General features: G+C 37.3%; 1 protein-coding gene across 2 annotated transcripts in view; it reads right to left on the reverse strand.

Moving 5' to 3' along the window:
* The window catches only part of MARCHF1 (membrane associated ring-CH-type finger 1), an 898,048-nt gene that overhangs the window by 338,805 nt on the left and 543,162 nt on the right, over positions 1-16,081 (reverse strand). The gene's annotated exons all lie outside the window — the stretch shown is intronic.

Below are 16,081 nucleotides of genomic sequence, written 5' to 3' on the forward strand. Positions count from 1 at the left end.
CTAAATGACAAAATACTCAAGTGAAATGGACCTGAACAATGTAAATTGGAAATTATTTTTTAAAAATTTTCATAAAAATTAAGTTTAAGATACTCAATGGAATGGCCTTTTAAATAAGACTGGCAATCTTATATGAGTGAATCATTCATCTGAGGTGCAGGAAAATGGGGAGGGGAGCTTCAAAACAATTGTGTGAATGAGCAACAAATTATTAATGTTTGCCCTTTCAAACACATTGCTTGAGATTTTATTTGAAAACTCTGATCTATGTAATGCAAAATCTGCATACCCAACTAATTTGCATTCCACAGAAAGTAAATATTTCCACATTCCTGGTACACAGTATCTTGGTTAGTCATCAGTTTTTAATTACATTTCTTGAAGTGTACTAACAGTAAATGAAAATGAGTATCTTTATTCAAAAGCAGGGAGTGAAATGATACACAATGACCAAAACAGTTTAATCAAGTACAAACAAATGTTCTACTTGTAAGTCATTTGGCAATTAAAAAAAAAAATTAACTCCATAATTAAATATATCACTTTAGTGCTTATAATAAAATGTTGAATTCATGCATGAATAAAAAGCATAATAAAGTGGCCCACAAAAATTATATCATCAGTACCCATTCTGGGATATGTTTTTTAAAGCAGTCGGCTTCTTATTTCCTATTCAGTTTCTGAGATTAAATAAAGCAGTTTAATTTCATTTGCAGCCTTCTCTTGTGATGGTGGTGGTCATAGCTATATTCCTCCTTATTCAGTCAACATTAATCCTTAAGTATTTCTTGAGCCTCTACTATACTGTAGGTACTGAAGTAGGCATGGAAAAGCCCTAAGAGGAAGATGACTTTCATTTTTGATTTGAGTCAGATTCAATGCAATATTCTCGAGAATTTTAAAACCCAAGCATAACTAGGATCTTCCGGACTCCCTAATTTTTGAATTTGTGAACTTATATGCTCAACTCCAAGGTGACTGCCTGCCCCTTTTGATCTTAGACGTCCTCCCTGAAGTTTGCTTGTGCAAACCATCTTTCTGAACTGTTTTGTTGAACAAGTCATCGTGACAGGGCTATTAAACTTTGGACTACACCTGCTGATGTAGTATAATAAAACGTCAGCTGCGTTCTAGTTTTTTTTTTGCATGGAACAGATATTATCTTAATTCTAGGATGATTAAGTAGGTTAAATAATTCAACCAGTTAAATATATACTCTTTTTCCCTAAATAATCATCATCGAATATTTACCATGGACACTGTCCTGTCTGTTGTGGGAAAACAGAAAAGAAACATGATACATGGCCATGGTCTGGAAGACTGGAAAGCTTCTCTTTGAACTTGGACACATTCATAGGAATATTCACAAAGAAAGTGAAACGTGTGAAATGACCAGAGCAATCTAACTAGACAGCATCACTTCACCTTTTTATCATATGAATGAAGAATGCGTGAGAGTATAAGAAAGGCCTCTGATGGTTACATTACTACATGTGGACACTCACATCACCTTGTAAGAGAAAAGCTTTTGTCTAATGACGTGCTTAGTGGGTGCATCCACCCACTTTACCAGCTACTTTTGAGTCGAAGAATCGTATCTGAAAGAAACCAACGTTTCAGTGGCCCCCAAGGAAGCAGCACAGGTGCAGGTGAGTTGAAAGAGAGGGAGACAGGGAAGAAAGGAGAGGTCCACTGCCTCATCCTGCAAATTCCTGTGGGTAAGAGACTGTGATAGTTGCTAAAGATAACATCTTCTTCTCTGTTATCACAAAACACTCAGACTTTAGCTTACACTTCACAACGATCTTTTTTGGCAACATGGATGACAAAGTAGAGATTCCAGAAACAGTTTAGGTTATAGATTTGAGATAACGGAAGGGTTAATAATGGTGATTGCTGAGCCTCTGAAGACCAGTATTCTTCCTACACAGGTCTGGAGTGCGCACCATATTCTGAGGTGTAAGAATATACTGTCAGTCAGAAGGGTGGGCAAATGATCAGCATTTATAATTAACCCTAATGCACTTTAAACTATAAGTATCACTAGTAATATATCAGAATGGAAAAGTGGTCATTAAGTATTCATGTCAATTACCACCTAACCATTGAACCAAGCTAATATGAGATGCAGCAATGAGCAGCTTATATAATGATCACAGGAAATTGAGATTTAACTAAGCTTAATTTTTAATATGCTACCCCTAGGAGATATTTAATTTAATAAATAGAAACACAGTGCATTCTCTGCGAACTAAATTGACAACAAATTAAAATTAGGAAGAAAAAACTGCAGGGCAATTGGGTGTATGTCATAGAGAATAATTACTTTTAATTCAGAAACATTTAGCAAACCCTTCCTTTGTGCCAGACAGCGTGCTTGGAACTACTGGTCAAGGGATTAAAGCGATCTGGAGTTCCAGGTAGAGGGAAACTGACAAGTCAATCAACTTATGATAGCAGTGCAATGAGTACTATGAAGACCTTGAGAACAGACATTTGACTTAATATCAGCTGAAGGAGACTGTTGATTTTGGACAACTCTCCAAAGAAAATACAACTACAGATAACTTACATGAAAATTAAAATTCTTACTACTCCAAAGGCTGCCACAACCAGCTTTGCTACACAACGCTAGGGGGCCTCCTTCCCATTGTAATCCATGTAAATGGCACTGCGCTCCAAGAGGTGCGCTCCACGTAACCGCCATGTGAGTGGCGTTCCTGCAGCTACGCTGCCTGGCGGAAAGAAGGGCCAGACGATTTCTCCAGGTGAGCTTATTAAAATTACCTTACTGTACCCCAAAACTAATGTAATTCAGCTAGTGGGAAGCAGCCGCATGGCACAGGGAGATCAGCTGGGTGCTTTGGATGGGATAAGGAGGGTGGGAGGGAGACGCAGAGGGAAGGGATATGGGGATATACGTATATGTATAGCTGATTCACTTTGTTATACAGCAGAAAGTAACACACCAGTGTAAAGCAATAATACTCCAATAAAGATGTTAAAGAAAAAAAAGAACATTTTTTTCTCATAGAAAAAAAGCGCAGCTGCCTGCCTCTACCTTGCCTGTCTACCTCCTCAACTCTCTCCTTCCTAAAACATTGCCCACTCCCTGCCATATCCAGTACAGTATAGTTAAGGGCCTAGTCAAGTCCTTCCCTCTTCACCACATACATGTAACTGAGAAAGTCTCCCCCACCTCCTCATGTACACAACCATCCTCAAATTGGAAACTTGAGGATAGTCCTTGTCTTAAAGAATTTGAAAGGATTTTTCAAACGAAAATTTTAGAGATTTGACTATATATTTCTTTAGCTAAGTATCCTTAAGAAAAATGTCTCAACAATTGAACACTTTCCTCACCCCACCAGAATAAACCTGAAGATCAATCTCCATTATGAAAGAAACAACTTGCAAATAAGAGAAGGAAGGGACAGTTAAGAACATGCTTCCCTTCCTCAGGGGGCTGCAATATCTCTGAGAATTAATGTTTGTTTTTTGAAAAGGTGTGTGTATGTGTGTGTGTGTGTGTGTGTGTGCTCCAAGAGTACTCTCTAGACCCTCAGAAGACTATAACATACATGCCTAAAAGTCACACCAACTGCTACACTGGATGCCTCCGTGGATGTTTTGAAGTTCTCACACACAACTGTGAATTGTCCTTGGAGACATGGAGTCCTAACAACCATCAAGAACTGCCTGCTGGGAAGTCTTCAGACCAGGTAGTCTTTACACGAGGTAACTATTTATTACATTTACCGCTATGAAATGGAAATATGTCCTGAGGGCCTTCTGATCTCTATGAGAAGGGTGTGAGGTTTCCCAAATGCACAGAGAGGTTCGTAGCTGCCTTCTAAGATGTGGAACACTGACTGATACAGAGCCCAATGAATAACTGTTGACAATAAAATAAATGAGAAAATAAAGAAGAGCTCTCCCCTTTTGGGTAAAGTTAAGAAATAGGAACCACCATAAGGTGACTCATAGAGAATGTTTAAATTCTTAAGTGCTTTTTTGCTTGGACTATAGGAAAGATATATTTAGTACATAGTTTTCTTTTTAAAAACTCTCCCTCTACCTTGCAATTCCTTTTAGAAGCACCCGTCTTTCTGTGAAGTCTTACAAGCTACTCTAGCCTTGTGAGGAAGCCTGGGGGTGAATAAAGAAATGGCACAGAAAAGGTAGGGGGCTCCTATTCCCCCTCTGTTGGGGCAGTGCAGAGAGAAGGGTTTTGAAGAGACAGTCTTGGTAGCAGTATGAACCGTAACACTGAGGTCATTAGAAAAGGAGGAGGGGGCAGCTTCCAGGTCAGCAACCTTGGGAAAACTATAATAGCAGGGACTACTCCAGTCTTTTTTTTTTTTTTTTTAATTTATTTATTTTTGGCTGCGTTGGGTCTTCGTTGCTGCATGCGGGCTTTCTCTAGTTGTGCTGAGCGGGGGTTACTCTTCGTTGTGGTGTGAGGGCTTCTCATTGCGGTGGCTTCTCTTGTTGCGGAGCATGGGCTCTAGGCGCGCGGATTTCAGTAGCTGTGGCGCATGGGCTCAGTAGTTGTGGCTCGCGGGCTCTAGAGCGCGGGCTCAGTAGTTGTGGCGCACAGGGTTAGTTGCTCCACGGCATGTGGGATCTTCCCGGACCAGGGCTCGAACCCGTGTCTCCTGCATTGGCAGGCAGATTCTTTACCACTGCGCCACCAAGGAAGCCCTACTCCAGTCTTAATACAGATGCAGATGAAGGGAAGGCCACACACACATTTCCACACCAGAGATGGAGGAGCTCTTCTTTAGTGATGGTTAAGAAGCCTCTTCATGAGAGTGTGGTAGTCACTCAACCCTTAGCATATACATTGGGCCAATCTTCGAGACATCAGAAGTGAAGTGTGAGGGACTTCTAGTTTAAACACTGACATGTAACAAGTGTGGAAACCATCACTCCCATCCTTACAAAAAGATAAACCTGAACAAACTGAAAATTAATGATATTTCTTGGAACCATCAGAGAATGAAGTTGTAATAAAAAACTACTACCCCCAAATATGGAGAGACAGATGCCTACAGAGATGCATGGCCAATTTCAGAATACATGCAGAGAAGCTGCTAGAACCATAAACTGGTGTTAGCACACAGTAATTTTGATGTATTATTGGAGGCACAATATGGCCTAGCTTGAGAAGGAGAACTTCCTGGAGGCTGCATTCTTAGTGGAGGCCCCAGAGTTTCCTGGGTCTCACCACCAGGAAGCTGACCTAGATCTCATGATGAACAGCTCAGAAAGGTGCCACTGTGGCACTACTAGGGAGGAGGGAAGAGTAACCATCATGAAATGCCCTAGAACACTCTTATACAAAGACCCATTCTTCAGGGAAAATATCTTAGCAGAGTCATATTAACCTACCTGAGTGAAGGGCACTGTTCCCACTCCAGGTATTTCTAGGCTTCCTGCCTCACCTAAGGTGGGGAGGGAAGCTAAGAAACACCCGTGAAGGCCACAGCCCAGGAACACAGGCCCACTAAAAGACTTGGAGATTTAATCATACAATTGTAGAATACTTTCCTTCTACTCTACATTCCCACCATACCAAAAGGGCTCCAGGATAATAATAGCAGATTATAACTGAAAACACTGCAAGATACAAACTCTCTTGGAGGAGGAGCACTTAGGGAAGGCTCAAAGTCAACAGAACAAACACAAGGATGCTAGAAGGATTTGAAGCATCTGGTAGTGATAGCAAACATTAAATACAGCCCTATTTCTAGCCAGAATAATAGAAACTCACTTAATGTGTGTTTACTTCAGTTTCTATTACTTAAAACAACATATGTGACTTTCAACAAAAAAAAATTAGAAAACATACTAAAAAGCAAGAAAAAAGTCTGAAAAGACATAAGAAAGCATCAGAACCAGATTCAGATATGAAAGATACTGGAATTACCAGATAGGGAAATTTAAATAACTATAGTTAATGTATTAAGAGTTGTAACGGAAAAAGTAGACAACATACAAGAACAGACAGGTGGGGTAAGCAGAAAGATGGAAACTCCAAGAAAGAAAAAAAGGGAAATGATAGAAATCAAAACACTGGAACAGAAACGAAGAATGTGTCTGACAGGCTCATCAACAGACTGGAAATGGCCAAGAGAAGCATCAATGAGCTCGACGAGAGAACAGTAGAAACTTCCCAAGAGAAATGCAAAGAGCATGAAGAATGGGAAAAAAAAAAAAGACCAGAACATCCAAGAACTGAGGGATTATTTCAAAAGATGTAACATAGGCATAATTGGAATACCAGAAGAAGAAATAAAGATAACAAAGCTGAAGAAATATTTGCAGGCTACAAGGTTGATATACAAAAGTCAACTGCTTTCCTATATACCTGAAGGCCTGTATACTGTCAGTGAACAACTGGAATTTGTACAAATCAATACCATTTTCAATAGCACCAAAAGAAATATTTAGGTATAAATCTAAAATAATACTTAAAGAATCTTTGTGGAAAACTACAATATCTTGATTGTAAAAATCAGAGAACATCTAAATAAATGCCAATAAATTCTGTGTTCATGGATGGGAAGACTCAATATTGTTAAGATGTCAATTCTTCCTAACTTGAGCTATAGCACAATCCCAATCAAAATTCCAATAAGCTGTTTTGTAGATACTGACAAACTTATTCTGAAGCTTACATGGAGGGGCAAAACACCTAAAATAGCCAAGGCAATAGCGAAGAAGAACAAAGCTGAAGGATTCACACTACCCAGCTTCAAAACTTACCATAAAGTTACAGTAATCAGGTCAGAGTGATATTGGCAAAAGAATGAACATATAAAACAATGAAACAGAATAGAGAGTCCAAAAACAAACTCAAACAAACTCATAATTATTATTAATTCATCTATGAAAAAGAGCAAAGGCAACGCAATGGAGAAAAAATTGTTTTTTCAATGAATGGTTCTGGAAGAACTGGACATCCACATGAAAAAAATCAAATCTAGGCACAGAACCTTACACATTTCACAAAAAATAATTCAAAATGGATCACAGACCTAATTTAAATAAAAACTATAAAACTTCTAGAAGAAAACAAAGGTGAAAATGTGAGTGACTTTGGCTTCAGCAATGAAGTGTTAGACAAAACACTAAAATCATGATCCATGAAAGAAAAACTGATGTTAGAATTTATTAAAATTATAAACTTCTATTCTCTGAAAGACTTAAGAGAATGAAAACTCAAGTCATAAACTTGGAGAAAATATTTGAAAACTGCTTATCAGATAAAGGACTTGTATCCAAAATATACAAAGAGCTCTTAAAAATTAATAACAAGAAAACAAACAACCCAGCAAAAAATGGCCAAATTATCTGAACAGACACCTCACCAGGAGGATATACAGATGGCAGATAAGCATATGAAACATGGTCACCATCATATGTCATTAGAGAACTGCAAATTAAAACAATGAGATACCACTACATATCTATTAGGATGGCTTGAACCCAACTGATAACACCAAATGCTGGCCAAGGATGCAAAGCATATTTATCCAACTGATTTGAGAATTTATGTTTCCACAAAAACCTATACACAAGTTTTTCTAGTAGCTTCATTCATAATTGCTAAAAGCTGGAAGCAACTAATATATCCTTCAGTCAGTGAAGAGATCAACAAATTGTGGTACATTCATATAATGGTACATTATTCAGAAATAAAAAGAAATGAGCTATTAAGCCATAAAAAGATTCATAAATGAATCTTAAAAGCATATTGCCATGTTAAAGAAGCCAGTCTGAAAAGGGCTACTTTATGTGTGATTCCAGTTATATGACATTCTGGAAAAGACAAAACTATAGGAACAGTAAAATAATCAGTGATAGGTCAGTGAAACTATTCTGTATGACACGGTAACAGATTGTGGGATTGTGACAGTCTATAGAATTTCACAGCACAAAGTGTAAACCTGAAAATGGATGCAAATTAAAACATGTCATTTAAAAGGTTGGGGACTTCCCTGGTGGCGCAGTGGTTGAGAATCTGCCTGCCAATGCAGGGGACACGGGTTCGAGCCTTGGTCTGGGAAGATCCCACATGCCGCGGAGCAGCTGGGCCCGTGAGCCACAACTACTGAGCCTGTGCGTCTGGAGCCTGTGCTCCGCAACAAGAGAGGCCGCGACAGTGAGAGGCCCGCGCACCGCGATGAAGAGTGGCCCCCACTTGCCGCAACTAGAGAAAGCCCTCGCACAGAAATGAAGACCCAACACAGCCAAAAATAAATAAATAAACAAACAAACAAAAAAAGAAGTCTGCCTTCGAAAGAAAAAAAAGGTTGGGAGATCCCAAGATGGAATGTGAAAAATACAGTCTAAATACGTGACAAACGTACGAAAGGACCTCACCGAAGAGCATGAGGGAAAATGTGCTGACCTAAGAACTTTAGAAATAGTGGAATCTGTTGGATTAAAGCAAAAAATATTGTACATCAGCACTGTGCTCTAGTTCATATAATTGTTCCCCACAGAAGTACGAGTTGACAATTCTGACACAGCTTGACAGGTATGCTGGGATTGAACAGCAAAGTAAGCGGTTGGCAAGTAAGGAGGGCGAGCTTTCTCAGTGTTGGAGTGGGAGGTTACAGATAAACAGGGGGAGAGCCCGTGCCCGGCAACAAGAGAAGCCACTGCAATGAGACGACCGCACACCGCAGTGAACAGGAGCCCCTGCTCGACGCAACTAGAGAAAGCCCGCGTGCAGCAACGAAGCAACGAAAAATAAATAAATAAATTTTTTAAAATGAAGAAAAAAGGCCATACGGTTCTAATATTTCATTGTTTAAACTTGCCATCTTCATTTCTTTAAGTTCTTAAATAACCAGCAATAATCATGGTAAGTATAAGATTTGTAAGCAAAAATTTTTAATATTAAACATATGGAAGCCTCTTTGTGGATTTCCTTTCATACATTAGGTTAATTGAACATACAGTGTCCATAATACAGTAGAATTTACTTATGTTTAACATTAAAATTATTGCATATGACCTAATCAGAATTACATTTCAGTGTCAAAAATACAATGAGTATGCTATTGTATACTCAGTCTTATTTTTATCTTGGACACTTGACCTGACTAATAATTCACATATCGACTACCAAGATTTTTTTTTTAATAGTACACTTATTTGCCACAAACTAATCTTTGCCCCTCCCAGAAATTACTTGTCCTTAAATATTCAGTAATATCTGCGTTTTAAATATCACAGTTTAATTGTTTACAAAGCGATATCAAAAATTCAAAGTATGAAAAGGTATGCCACATGGTGTTAGAGATGCAAACATCAGTATGATCTCATGTTTACCTTAATTGCACATAGAAATATTTACAAACATGTGCATATACACGGATTACTACATATACATATATCTCCCTGCTCTATCAGTTGAGAGGGCCTAGAAGCAATGAATATCCCTAGTGCCCAGATTTTGGTTTCTAATACTATTCTCCAATAAAAGGGCTGCTTTGGGAGCAATGGCTGATTCTAGGACGGACACAGGAAATATACAAGATAAGCCTGAAGCCGTATGCAGTGCCAGAAAGTGAGGAAATGCTGAGAAACAAAACAAAACCAACCAACCAAGCAACCAACCAAACACAATTATGGGTTTGCCAAAGGGACACAGGAGCCAAACAAAATACCTCCCAATGGCCAAAGCTAGAATCAGAGTATAACCCAAAGCATACGTGAACTATCTATGAGTTTTTATTGATATTAATAAATGATTGAATAAGGAAATACATGAAGAAGAGACAAAGCTCTCATGTGGAATTCTAAATAATTTATGTAGGTAGTCCACCCTCAAAGGCTGAGGAGGAACATAATTCCCCACTCCATTGCAGACTGTATATAGTAACTTCCTTCCAAAGAGTACAATATGGAAAGATGGAAAAGATGAGTAACTTCACAGGGGAGAAAACTGACGGACTGCACCTTAGCCGGGTTATTAAGGGCAACATCAATGGTGATGTCATATTGATAGTACGTATCCTTTTAAGATATGATGACAATGGTACTTTACCTCTGGGGTCTTCCTCTCCAAAACCTATAACCCCAGTCTAACAATCAGAAAAATCTCAATTAAGGAATCTTCTACATAATACCTGACCAGTAATCCTCAGGACTGTTCAGGTCATCAAACAAGGCAAGTCTGGGAAACTGCCACAGCCAAGAGAAGCCTAAGGAGACATGAGGATTAAATGTAATGTATCTTGAACGGGATGCTGGAAAAGTGACATTAGGAAGAAATGAAGGGAATCCGAATAACGTACAGACTTTAATTAATTTTAATGTATTAGTATTGGTTCATAAATTGGAACAAATGTGCCAATCTAATACAGGATGTTAATAGGTAAAACTGCACACAGGGTATATGGGAACTCTTTGCATTATGTCACAGTTTTTCTGTAAATCTAAAAGTGATATAAAATTGAAAAGTTTATTTTAAAAAATAAAATGTGGATTTTATTTTTCAGGTCTGTGAAAACTACAATTTATTTCACCATACAGTTCTAATCAATAACCAGTAGGAAAGTGCACATTTCCAAAGACTAATGATTTAATTAGTCCAACAAATTGTTCTAAATTACATGGTTCGGATGCTTATTACAGAGAAAGGCTGTAGATGAAGTTAGAAATTTTGACGGGAGTTATTTTTACCTTCTTAGGAGAAATAAATAAATAACTACAAGAGAATGGCAGAAGAGTATGTACTACTTGTTTGGGATTCAAAAGTGACCACATTGATTTTACCCAAATTTCCAAACAAAATAATCACCACTGGGTTGAAAATAGCCTAACTTCCAGCCTCATCTCTCTAGAAATGAGGGAACTTAGTGAAAGAGTGAAATTCATAAAATTGAGTGCGATGCCTTTGAAGTACACATTTTGCTATGTGCATCAGACATATCCACTTCCTCAAGAATTCTGTTTACCAAGAGCATGAAAGTGAGATCGTATAAGAATGAAAAACAAAACAACAAAAAAGGAACTCTGGGTTTCTTGAGTAGCTTTGTGAACACATTTAAAGGTGTTTGAATAAAATATGGGTTTCCAAAGTTTTCCAGTGTGAAAACATTTTTTTATCTATCTTTTTATCATAAAAATTTAGCAAACCACTCACTTAATACTAAGTATATTTTAAGTATGTATTTATTGAGAAAAGACATTGCCATGTGAATTTTTTCTGATTGTAGTAACTTCGTAATCCATCCCAGAGATTTATATTTTACATCTTGAAAGTCATTGAAATGTCTAGGTGTTTTGCTTAAAATTTTCAAATATATAGTTTTTACCATCCTCATTGGGCCTGAAAATATAGCTTCCAGGAATACTGGTTTCTTTTCTAATTCTCTTGGTCTTTGAGCTGATTTCAAGATGATTGTGTCACGCATTACTCAAGGGAACTTTCTGAAAGGCATATTCATTTGTAACAAGTAGCTGGTACTGAACATTTCACATCAAATATTTTAAACATTTTCTCCCTTAAAACCAAAATACGTCATTTAATGTCAATGACATTCTGCACGGCTAACATATATATGAGAATATAAATACAGAGATGCCTGGATTTCTAGGTTTATTTTGGGGACTTTTATCATTTATGTAAAGGTAGTAAAAATTTCATAAACAGTTTCCTTGTTTTGTCCACACTGTGGGACTGTGGACCTCTATGCCTTCCTTTTCCTACATTACCAGCTGAAATTTCTATTCAATTTTTATAATCAAAGAGAGAGTTTATCTTTTTGACACTGTAACTGTTTGAAAAGAGCTGCATGTTTCTCTCTTTACATGGGCAATTAGGGAACTAGAAGACAACTAACAGTATAATTTAATATTTTCTGATGTTTCTAGTATATTTTTTATGTACTTAGTGTAACCCTGATCACTTGTTAAGGTTTGAACCTCATTAATGCTCAGGGTAACACTAAGTATGTAAAATGTATACTAGAAACATCAGAAAATATTAAATTATACTATTAGTTGTCTTCTAGTTCCCTAAATGCCTACATTTTTACCTGATGTTCCAAATATATCTTTGCAGCTCATTCAAACTTCTTTTGCAAGTTATAAAGGTACATTCAGAAAAACAGATTTTTAGTTGCAGGTATATACCAAGAATCGGTAAACTTAGTGCTCACTCACAATGAACCGCCTTCTTCCCTTTCTATCTAGTCTCCAATTGTGATACTTATACAAAATGAAGAGGGACTTCCCCGGTAGCGCAGTGGTTAAGAATCCACCTGCCAATGCAGGGGACACGGGTTCGAGCCCTGGTCTAGGAAGATCCCACATGCCGCGGAGCAACTAAGCCCGTGCGCCACAACTCCTGAGCCTGCGCTCTAGAGCCCACGTGCCACAGCTGTTGAAGCCCACACGCCAAGAGGCCGTGCTCCGCAACAAGAGAAGCCACTGCAATGAGAAGACCACACACTGCAATGAAGAGGAGCCCCTGCTTGACGCAACTTGAGAAAGCCCGCGTGCATCAATGAAGCAACCAAAAATAAATAAACAAATAAATAATTATTTTTAAATGAAGAAAAAAGGCCATACGGTTCTAATATTTCATTGTTTAAACTTGCCATCTTCATTTCTTTAAGTTCTTAAATAACCAGTAATAATCATCGTAAGTATAAGATTTGTAAGCAAAAATTTTTAATATTAAACAGATGGAAGCCTCTTTGTGGATTTCCTTTCATATATGAGGTTAACTGAACATACGGTGTCCATAATACAGTAGAATTTATTTATTTTTAACATTAAAATTATTGCATGTGACCTAATCAGAATTACATTTCAGTGTCAAAAATACAATAAGTATGCTATTGTATACTCAGTCTTATTTTTATCTTGGACACTTGACCTGACTAATAATTCACATATCGACTACCAAGATTTTTTTTTTAATAGTACACTTATTTGCCACAAACTAATCTTTGCCACTCCCAGAAATGACTTGTCCTTAAATATTCAGTAATATCTGGGTTTTAAATATCACAGTTTAATTGATTATAAAGTGATATCCAAAATTCAAAGTGTGAAAAGGTATATTAACTTTTAATAAATCACTTTTGAATTTTTTTTTCTGAGAAGCTGATCCTTGTAAGCCTCCTTGTAGTCTCCTTTTCTGTGTTCATCTCCCTGCGATGTCTCTTCTCAGCTCTCCTAGTTTTGTCATCAGTCTACACTAGACTACTTCAGCGGTAACCCTGTGATATCTTGCCTGGTTCCTTACCTGCTTCCCCGTCTATGAGAACTTGGCGGTTTATTTACTCCACCATCAGAGAGTCTTTTGCATTTCATTATTATTTGTTCATTGTCTGCCTCTCTACCTGTGTTGAGGGTAGTCTGAGAAAGCGGTGAGGGTGTCTTCAAATGAGTCTCTTGTATCTTTAGGACCAAAACCAAATCAAAGCGCAAAGCAGATACTCAGTAATGTTAGATGAATATTAAAATAGGAAGAAGAAATGCAGGTTGTCAAAATAAAGAAAATATTTTCCATATGTTAATGAAAAGCAAAAACATTACTCAATGCTGAGCCATCTTTTCATACTGTCCACATACATTATGTATAAGAATGCCATAGGGACTTCCCAGCTGGCACAGTGGTTAACGATCTGCCTGCCAATGCAGAGGACGCTGGTTCGAGCCCTGGTCCGGGAAGATCCCACATGCCACGGAGCAACTAAGCCTGTGCACCACAACTACTGAGCCTGTGCTCTAGAGCCCGCAAGCCACAACTACTGAAGCCTACACACCTAGAGCCCGTGCTCCGCAACAAGAGAAGCCACCGCAATGAGAAGCCCACACACCGCAAGGAAGAGTATCCCCTGATCACCGCAACTAGAGAAAGCCTGCACACAGCAATGAAGACCCAACGCAGCCAAAAGTGAAAAGAAAAAAAAAGAATGCCATAAAAATGTAAGTTAGAATTAAAGTCATAAAGAGAAGTCATTTTGTCAGGATATGACAAAAACTACAAACTACTTTTATGACAAATAGGAAGTTGGCACCAAACCAGAGAATATAAGATAGAGAAAACTATTCAACAGTTCATTCTCAAAGGGAAAAATTAAAACTTCATTTGAATGCATCAAAAAATTATGTCTATTATATATAGAATGGATAAACAACAAGGTCCTACTGTATAGCACAAGGAACTATATTCAATATCCTGTGATAAAGCATAATGGAAAAGAATATGAAGAAGGTATGTATATGTATAGCTGAATCACTTTGCTGTACAGCAGAAATTAACACAACACTGTAAATAAACTATACTTGAATAAAATACATTTAAAAAGATATGAGCTTCTGCAGAGTTCTAATGCCACTAATTTCACCACAAAAGAGAAAAGAACATGCATGTATATACATAAGCAAATGTGTAATTTGGAACTGATTCCATGAGAGCTAAATTTGGATATGTGAATAGTAAGTTTTAAAACAGAATCTGTGAAGATCCATCTGAAGATAAATTTGACATTTAAAATGTATCCTGCTCCACTGTGGAAAAAAAAACGTTGAACTGATCATAAAAGAAGAAGGAAACTTTGCTTTTGACACAATAAAATAAAAAGGGACTTTGGTTGACTTTATATCCCTCCATAGATTGCTTGTGTGATGACAAGCAAGGAGTATTGACCCTAAGAACATTTTTTTTTTCCAGAATAGGAAATAGAAAGTTCTAATATGACACTATGTCCTCCTGCCAGATTCCTGACCACACACTTTTCTGTAACATTTAATAGATCCTCTACAACATGCTAAATAGTTTCTTAAAATTTAATTCACAATGCACAAGAAATGTCTGAAGCTTTAAACAATAGCTTAAAAGGAACAAGGTCACTGTAGCCAAAGAAAAAAGGATATCTACAGAAAAACCCGGGAAGGAATTACATGATTGAGCTGAGGTATCATGCCTTATTTCCCAATCATAATCTAGATCCATGATAGCTTGATTTATGCAGGCCTAACTGTGGCTTCTGAACAGCCAGGTGTAAATAGCAGATATTCTTTAGGGAATTTACTGTAAAGATGCTTCATGACCTTTGTCGATGGTAAATCCCAATAACAAGAACTACCCAATGGATTTGCTCGGACAAGTTGCAGGCAGACTCAATGTGCTCATTCAGTAGGTTGAGAAATGAAACCCTGACCAGAGATACTGCAGTTCCAGAAAAGGCGTAAGGTCTGCCTCGGGGCCATTCATCTCTTGCTTTCTTTGATCCCAGAATTCGCCACCAAATAAAAACACAAGTTACACATTATATGTTGCTACTGTTGAAAACTCTCCCCATATAGTTTCTGTCTGACAACCCAAGGGGAATAGAATAATCCTGAAATAAGAGAGCATTTTCCAGCAGTTTATCTATTAAAGAACATTATAAAAGTCTATTTTGTTCAGATAAGAAAACACTAAGGCTATTAAGTAATATGAAACCAACAATTACTCTATATTACACAACATTATGTAGCGATATTTATTAATTGTCTCATGATTTAGGTGAGTTAATATAACACCTTGTCCAGATTTTATACTGTTAAAGTCAAGACTCTCTTGTCATTACTACATATTGTCCATGCACCAAAATTTCAAGCTGGATTTTAGTCATCATGCAAGAAGATTGGTGGAAATAATATTGGAAATAGGCATCTTGCAAAATAGTGAACTCTCCCAAGACTGTCTTTGAATATTACAGAAATCTTAAGCCTAAGAAATGTATTCAATACATACTCAAATACTGGTCTTGTTCTAGGAATCTGAAACTCAATTTAGCTACTGAGTCAAAGGTCCAACATATAACACTTCAGACTGTTTAACAGTCAATTTTCTGGCTAAACAGAATTTCTATGTGATTCAAGTACAATAATATAAGGGAAAAAAATTCAAAATAGAAAGAATTATTTTTCGATTATGTATATAGAATTTTTTCTAAATTTCTGTATTATATTTAAAATGTCTTGTGGTTCCAAATGACTATTGTCAGTAAGATGCGTCACAAACATTTTCCATTTGAAAAGCTTTGTCATTCAA

This window comes from Balaenoptera ricei, chromosome 5 (assembly GCF_028023285.1).
Source record: "Balaenoptera ricei isolate mBalRic1 chromosome 5, mBalRic1.hap2, whole genome shotgun sequence".
NCBI lineage: Eukaryota > Metazoa > Chordata > Mammalia > Artiodactyla > Balaenopteridae > Balaenoptera > Balaenoptera ricei.